Here is an 8127-nt window from a genome sequence, read left to right as displayed (position 1 = left end):
TCAGTGGCCAATGGGGAACACTTGGCATTAGCTTGAGCCCAACTCTGGCTCTGCCACCTGCTGCTCCTGTGACCCGGCAGGGCTGATTTCACCTCTGCTCATCTCAGTTTCCTAATCTGTAAAATGGGTCTAATAAAGGATCAACCACATGGGGTTCTGTGGTGATATGAGCACATAGTGAGGGGTCAGCAAATGTCAGAAGTTACCTAGGACAACCAGGCACGATGGCTCACACCTGTAATCCCAGCACTTTGGGAGGCTGAGGTGGGCAGATCACTTGAGGTCAGGAGTTTGAGACCAGCCTGGCCAACATGGTGAAACCCCATCTCTACCAAAAATAGAAAAATTAGCTGGGTGTGGTGGCATGTGCCTGTAATCCCAGCTACTTAGGAAGCTGAGGCAGGAGAATCGCTTGAACCCAGGAGGTGGAGGTTGCAGTGAGCTAATGATGCCACTGCACTCCAGCCTGGGTGATAGAGCAACACTCTGTCTCCAAAAAAGAAAGAGAGAGAGAGGGAGGGAGGGAGGGAGGGAAAGGAAGTTTGGAAAGAAAGGAAGAAAGGCAGGCAAAAGCCCCAGACAAGCCATCCTGCACCCTTCATGCACCCAACCTGAACCAAACACCAGCATGACCCGGCTCTGAATGCACAGCAGACGGAGGTTCGCTGGGCAGAGACGCTGCGCGGACCTAGACGCTGCCTTTGGTGATACCCTAAACAAAAGGGGCCAGTCCCACAGTAAGGAAGGAGACCACTACTCCTCCTGCTGCCCTCCTCCCCCAACCTTGCCTAGTTTACAAGACAGGAGGAAAGAGAGAAAGCAAAATGTTAGAAAAAAAAATACAGAAGTAAGATAAATAGCCAGAAGACCCTGGCACCACCACCCGGCCCTGGTAGTTAAAAAAAAGTAACAATAATAATATCAACTCCTGACTTAAACTACTTGTGTTATCTGTAAATTCCAGACATTATATGAAAAAGCATTGCAAAACTTTCTGTTCTGTTAGCTGATGCGTGTAGCACCCAGTCACATTCCCCACACTTGCTCAAAATATCATGACCTTTTCACGTGGACCCCTTAGAGTTGTAAACCTTTAAAAAGGCCAAGTATTTCTTTTTCAGGGAGCTCGGTTATTAAGACACAAGTCTGCCGATGTTCCCAGCCGAGTAAACCTCTTCCTTCTTTAATCTGGTGCCTGAGAAGTTTTGTCCGCAGCTCATCCTGCTACAACAGGACACAGCCCAGAGGTGCCACCTGCAGCTGCCCCGTTCCCTCTAATCCCAGTTCCACCCTGCCTGCTCCCGTCCTTCCTCTGGGGAAACATGGGCACGCTCAGGTGAACCCCAGCTTCTCATGCTTGAACTGGGGAAACTGAAGCCCCATGGGACCGGGGCACCACTGGGCATCAAGGGAGGAAAGTTGAGCCCGGGGTGATCTGGGAACCGGAAGGGAAAACATGTGGGATCCAGGCAGGCATTGGGGCCTGATAGAGCAGAAGTGAGGAGTGGGTCCCAGGAGCTGAAAACTCAGTGTCTCCAGGACCCATTTGGAAAAAATAAATGGCTAGAACTGGAGTAAGACAAAGTGGGCGTGAGCTGTGACCAACTGGAAAATGCTCATTGCAACCACAGCATTCCATTAAAAAAGCAAAAGGAACCTGCCTGGCTGAGTTTTAAGCTCCCCCTGAACCCAGAAATGGGTTAGCCTTCCAGGAACCTCCAGATCTGAGAGCTGGGGAGGGCACTCCATTACTGGGGGAAGAAGGAATGGATCTTGGGCACTCAAGGGCAACACACGCCCTCCTTGCAGGGAAATGGATTTCCAGGCAGGGGAGACGCATGGGCAGAGGCCCAGAGGTAGGAAATGGCTCAGATTGTCTACTGTAAGATTTGAGGCTGTGATCAGGAGGTGACTAGGAGTTGGGTTGGGTCCAGACCACAAAATGGTAGGTCAGAGGATTTGGACTCTGTCCCAGGAGTGAGCTGGAAATCAAACTGGAAAATCAGATAAGCTTATTTGCAGCTTCAATCCAGTCCGTTGCAAAAGGATGCATTTGAGGGGGCTAGAGAGGCTGCAGGGAGGCCAGGAGGAGCTATGGAAGAGGACTTGAGCATGGGTCATGGCTATGGGGTTTGGAGAGAAGTGATATAGCATCTTCAGAGCCTCAGAAGGCAAGGGGAGTCCGATGGCTCAAGGCAGTTGGAAGAGTTGGGTGTGACTGAGGGAGTGGGGAAATGGGGCGTGTATGGCACGCAAGGACTCTCATGCATCACCTTCCCGTCCCTTGTCCATCTGGTTATACTTCCTCTTTGCCTGGTCAGCCTAGTACCAAACTGGGATCATTTTCCCCAGGATGCCGCACACCCAGGGGCAAATGTGCCCATCCTAGCAGTTTGTTTAATGAAAATGATGTGCTGTTTTGAGTACACGATGTGCCAGCAATGCTGGCTACTGCATGAAATGGGAACTAGCAGGGAGCACCTTCATCCAAGGTGTGCAGGTCCCCTTCCCTCAGTTAATGCTCGTGGGGGTGGGTGTTAGCCTCTCCACTTACCCAAGAGGAAACTGAGGCTTTATGAAGTTAAGAGAGCTGCTTAGGGTCACTTATCAATAAAGTGGTGGAGGCCAGGCACGGTGGCTCACACCTGTAATCCCAGCACTTTGGGAGGCTGAGGCAGGAAGATCACTTGAGGCCAGGAGTTCAAGACCAGCCTGGGTGAGACTCCATTTCTATTTTAAAAAAATTATCCAGCTATGGTGGTGCACACCTGTAGTCCCAGCTACTCAGGAGGCTGAGGTGAGAGGATCGCTTAAGCCTGGGCAGTTGAGGCTGCAGTGAGCTGTGATTGCACCACTGCACTCCAGACTGGGTGACAGAGGCCCTGTCTCAAACAACAAAAAGTAAATAAAAAAAATATATAAAGTGGTGGAGCAGTTTGAATTGTGTCATTCACTCATTCAATATTTAACTGAGCATCTACTATGTGCCAGGCACTATTCTAGACAATGGACATACAACGAGTAAACGGATAAAAATCTCTGTCCTCAGGGAGTCTGTATGTTGGGGTTGGAGTGGGAGCGGGGAAGAATAGACAATGAAAAAATACTTAAGGAAAATATGCAGACACCAATTGTCAACTCCTTCATGGCCACCAGAGGGCACTGCAACCACGCGACCCTCCGTTCCTCTCTAATTCCAGCTCCCTTTCCGGATTCCGAAGACAATAGCCAGAAAGGCTATGAATACCCTGCATAGCATCTACTCAAGAACGAATGCGAGGAGGCATTGGCAGCAATTTTTCCTCCACCCATTTTTCCAGCCTCATGCCCTCATCAGACCCCCATCCAACTGCCCAGGGTACCCCAGTGACTTTTCAAAGCTCCGTGTACTCCAGATTCACCAGCAACTCGCATTCACTCCCAGCCACCCATCCCCTCCTGAATACTGTAATACTGTCTGGGTTACCCACCAACCCCATCCATCCGCTCAGCTGATGCCTGTCCTCCTCCTCACCCACCCACCCTTCCACCTGCTGTCCTGCCCACCTGAAACTGGCCAAATTGTCCCACAGATTTTTTTTTTTTTTTTTTTTTTTTTGATAAACACAGAAATTGACCTTCCTGGTCCTAAAGCTTGAAACTTAAATTTGCCTTATCTGAGTTCCTTCCCCAGGAAACTGACCTTCAGGCCTCCTAGATATCATCAAGGAACTGAAACTCCTTTTGTTTACCCCCTTCTAATTCCTGTTTTTCCGCACGCAGCTACATTTGCTCCCCACTATATAAACCCCCAACTGGAGTTTGTTGGAGAGATGGATTTGAGACTTATCTCCTGTCTCCTTGACTAATGTCACCTGAATAAAGCCTTCTTTCCTGGCAATACTCATTGTCCCAGGATCCCAGATCAGCTTTCTGTGTGGTAAGCAACGGGACCTAGACTGAACCCCTGGTGTTTCGGTAATACACTCATCCATCCTGTCCACCACCAACCATCCTGTCCACCCCTTGTGCTTCCATCCACTCATCCCTCTTCCCACCTCTCCGCCCACCCACCATCCAATGTTACAGAAGCCCAGAGCTGGGGCACTCAATCTAGAGGTCAAAGATGGCAAGAGGTCAAACCAGACTGACAGTGAGTCGCCTCAGTGGATATGAGTTTTAGTGTGCTGAGGCCAGTGAAAGGTAAAAGCATTTAAAAACAGCAAGGCCAGGCATGGTGGCTCACGCCTGTAATCCCAGCACTTTGTGAGGCTGAGGCAGGTGGATCACCTGAGGTCAGGAGTTCAAAGCCAGCCTGACCAACTTGGTGAAATCTCATCTCTATTAAAAATACAAACTTAGGCCGGGCGCGGTGGCTCAAGCCTGTAATCCCAGCACTTTGGGAGGCCGAGACGGGCGGATTACGAGGTCAGGAGATCGAGACCATCCTGGCTAACACTGTGAAACCCCGTCTCTACTAAAAAATACAAAAAACTAGCCGGGCGAGGTGGTGGGCGCCTGTAGTCCCAGCTACTCGGGAGGCTGAGGCCGGAGAATGGCGTAAACCCTGGGAGGCGGAGCTTGCAGTGAGCTGAGATCCGGCCACTGCACTCCAGCCCGGGCGACAGAGTGAGACTCCGTCTCAAAAAAAAAAAAAAAAAAAAAAAAAAAAAAAAAAAAAAATACAAACTTAGCTGGGCATGGTGGCATGCGCCTGTAGTACCAGCTACTGCTACTTGGGAGGCTGAGGCAGGAGAAACGCTTGAACCTGGGAGGTGCAGGTTGCAGTGAGCCGAGATCACAGCATTGCACTCCAGCCTGGGCAAAAGATCGAAAATCTGTCTCAAGAAAACAAAAACAGGCTGGGCGCGATGGCTCACGCTTGTAATCCTAGGACTTTGGGAAGCCAAGGTGGGCAGATCGCAAGGTCAGGCGATCGAGACCATCGTGGCTAACATGGTGAAACCCCATCTCTACTAAAATACAAAAAATTAGCCGGGCATGGTGGCGGGTGCCTGTAGTCCCAGCTACTCGGGAGGCTGAGTCAGGAGACCGGCGTAAACCCGGGAGGCGGAGCTTGCAGTGAGCCGAGATTACGCCACTGCACTCCAGCCTGGGTGACAGAGCGAGACTCCGTCTCAAAAAAAAAAAAAAAAAAAAACCCATAAAACTTAGCCAGGCCTAGTGGCGGGTGCCTGCAATCCCAGCTACTCAGGAGGCTGCGGCACAAGAATCACTTGAACCTCAAAGGCAGAGGTTGCAGTGAGCTGAGATCATGCCACTGCACTCCAGCCTGGGTGACAGAGTGAGACTCTGTCCCCCAAAATACCCAAAACAAACAAACAAAAAACACAACAACGAGACATTCTTAGCAAACCAATTATCTGCGAACAATTCAACGTCGGCTCTTTAAAAAAAATCGCGCTGTGGCATTATGCTGTGGACACATACATTAATTTATGGCTAGCCCTTCAAGACAACCGGGTGGGTAAAATTATATAAATGTTCACTGCTTCTATACTTTGTTCCAGTGACTCCCTGAGTAATGGATTGTTTTGCCAATTACTCAGCAACATTTAAGACCTGCTTCCGGAGGCCCTAAGTAGCTCAGCATTGTAAGACCGAAGTACTGAAGAAAATCCGCCTGTGTGGCTGTGAATAACATCTCCATCCATCACTGTACACATCAGATAGGCCAGACAATGCAGGCTTTATTTATTTCAGGTATGCCTTGTGCTTCAGGTCATGGGACTCTAGTACAGCACCCCCAGAAAATTATCAAGGGCAAAGAAATCATAATACATACCTCTAGTTCAGTGGGTCCTTGGATAACCTCTTTCCTCTCTCCTAGTTCTTTAGCTAAAAGATTCAGGAGCCTTAGCAACAAGAAGGAGCTATCCTACAAGTTGCATTATTCTAGATATTTGGATGCTTTTTTTTTTTTTGAGACAGAGTCTTGCTCTGTCGCCCAGGCTGGAGTGCAGTGGCACAATCTTGGCTCACTGCAAGCTCTGGTTCCCGGGTTCACACCATTCTCCTGCCTCAGCCTCCCAAGAAGCTGGGACCACAGGCGCCCGCCACCACACCCGGCTAACTTTTTGTATATTTTAGTAGAGATGGGGCTTCACCTGTTAGCCAGGATGGTCTCGATCTCCTGACCTCATGATCCACCCACCTTGGCCTCCCTAAGTGCTGGGATTACAGGCGTGAGCCACCGTGCCTGGCCTTTTTTTTTTTTTTTTTTTTTAAGCGATGGGGGTCTTGCTATGTTGCCCAGGCTTGTCCTGAATGCCTGTCCTTAAGTGATCCTCTTGCCTTGGCCTTCCAAGTAACTGGGATTACAGCAATGAGCCACCGTAGCAGGCTTTTGGATGCTTTATTTTATTTTATTTTATTTTTTGAGACAGAGTCTCTTTTTTGTCACTATGGCTGGAGTGCAATGATGTGATATTGGCTCACTGCAACCTCTGCCTCCCAGATTCAAAAGATTCTTCTCCCTCAGCCTCCCAAGTAGCTGGGATTACAGGTGCGAGCCACTACACTTGGCTAATTTTTGTATTTTTAGTAGAGATGGGGTTTCACCATATTGGCCAGGCTGGTCTCGAACTCCTGACCTCAGGTGATCCGCCCACCACAGCCTCCCAAAGTACTGGGGTTACAGGCATGAACTACCGTGCCTGGCCGGATACTTTTTAACCAAAGGAAAAAACAAGCTTCTTTATTGGAATAATATATCAATATATGCAGGTAATCAGACAATACCAGTCAGACAACAATAACTTCTTAAATGGATACAGATCATGCTTTCCACGTTAAAAGAAAAAAAAAAAAAAAAAAAAAAAAAAAAGGCCAAGCGCAGTGGCTCATGCCTGTAATTCCAGCACTTTAGGAGGCTGAGGCAGGCGGATCATGAGGTCAGATCGAGACCATCCTGGCTAACACAGTGAAACCCCATCTCTACTAAAAATATAAAAAAACTAGCCGGGCATGATGGTTGGCACCTGTAGTCCCAGCTACTCAGGAGGCTGAGGCAGGAGAATGGCGTGAACCTGGCAGGCGGAGCTTGCAGTGAACCAAGATCACGCCACTGCACTCCAGCCTAGGCAACAGAGCGAGACTCCATCTCAAAAAAAAAAAAAAAAAAGGAAAGAAAGAAAAAGAAAGGCTGGAGGTGGTGGCTCATACTTATAATCCCAGCACTTTGGGAGGCCCAGAAGGGAGGATTACCTGAGGCCAGGAATTTGAGACCTGCCTGGGCAATGTAGAGAGACCCTGTCTTGACAAAAAAAATTAAAAATTAGCCAGGCATGATGATGTGCACCTACCTGTAGTCCCAGCTACTCAGGAGGCTGAGGTGGGAGAATTGTTGGAGCCCAGGAGGTTGAGGATGCAACAAGCCATGACTGCACCACTGCACTCCAGCCTGGGCGACAGAAAGATACCCTTTCTCAAAAATAATAAATAAAGGCCAGGTGTGGTGGCTCACATCTGTAATCCCAGCACTTTCGGAGGCTGAGGCAGGCCGATCACCTGAGGTCAGGAGTTCCAGACCAGCCTGGCGAACATGGTGAAACCCCATCTCTACTAAAAATACAAAAATTAGCCAGGCATGGTGGCAGGCACCTATAATCCCAGCTACTCTGGAGGCTGAGACAGGAGAATCACTTGAACCCAGGAGGCAGAGGTTGCAGTGAGCCAAGATTGTGCCATTGCATTCCAGCCTAGGGAACAAGAGTGAGACTTTGTCTCAAAAAAAAAAAAAAAATAATAATAATAATAACAATAATTAATAAAAATGTAAAAAGTCCCTTAACTGAGGCCAGGTGCAGTGGCTCATGCCTGTAATCCCAGCACTTTGGGAGGCCGAGGTGGGTGGATCACCCGAGGTCAGGAGTTCAAGACCAGCCTGACCAACATGGAGAAACCCCATCTCTACTAAAAATACAAAATTAGCTGGATGTGGTGGTGCATGCCTGTAAGCCCAGCTACTCAGGAGGTTGAAGGAGGAGAATTGCTTGAACCCAGGAGGTGGAGGTTGCAGTGAGCAGAGATCACACAACTGCACTCCAGCCTGGGCAACAGGAGTGAAACTTTGTCTCAAAAAAGCCCCTTAACTATAATCTCACTAAGAACCAAAAAATATTTAAT

Source organism: Rhinopithecus roxellana, chromosome 20 (assembly GCF_007565055.1).
Source record: "Rhinopithecus roxellana isolate Shanxi Qingling chromosome 20, ASM756505v1, whole genome shotgun sequence".
NCBI lineage: Eukaryota > Metazoa > Chordata > Mammalia > Primates > Cercopithecidae > Rhinopithecus > Rhinopithecus roxellana.
Note: the sequence above shows the minus strand (reverse complement) of the source record.